Genomic DNA, 577 nt, shown 5'->3' on the forward strand with positions numbered 1-577 from the left:
TCGATCCAAATGTTCTAAAGGATAACTCCAAGAAATTTCCTGCTTTAAATTTCATTGGTGTACTTGACATGAGCATGACTAAAATTAGTGCTCTCGCTTCTGCATCGGGGAGAAGGTACCAATTTAACGTACACGCCGTTGAGGCTACTTGATCGCTCTAATTTTGTTAATGAATGACAGGTATCAAAGTGATATTTGAGGAAGGAGTATGGAGATAAATGTTGTTTCGATTAAATGTTGTGGTATTATTACCACTGCAATGTGCGTGTATATATGTGTGTGTGGATACCCAGATAGCACAGGTACGTTCTACGAACGTTCATAGAATAACCTCGGAGAATGTTTGAATATTCCTAGAATATTCTCACTTCGTGATACTTCGAAATTCTTATGAATCTTCAATGGAACGTTAGAAGTAGAAAGTAAAAAGTCTATGAACATCCTATAAGTACTCTAAAGAATATTTTACGAATATTCTAATTACCCTAACAACATATTAATATTGCCATAAGGTTATAGTAACCTTAAATTGTAAAATAGTAACATTACACGAAAGTTAATAAACCTGCCATTAACC

The 577-nt window shown here is 34.3% G+C and overlaps 1 protein-coding gene across 1 annotated transcript in view; it reads right to left on the bottom strand.

The window, feature by feature from the left end:
* LOC116852913 overlaps positions 1 to 577 on the bottom strand; it is a 26,401-nt gene that overhangs the window by 24,405 nt on the left and 1,419 nt on the right. The gene's annotated exons all lie outside the window — the stretch shown is intronic.

This window comes from Odontomachus brunneus, unplaced genomic scaffold (genome assembly GCF_010583005.1).
Source record: "Odontomachus brunneus isolate Ranch 3 - 2012 unplaced genomic scaffold, Obru_v1 Obru_scaffold_262, whole genome shotgun sequence".
Taxonomy (NCBI): Eukaryota; Metazoa; Arthropoda; class Insecta; order Hymenoptera; family Formicidae; genus Odontomachus; species Odontomachus brunneus.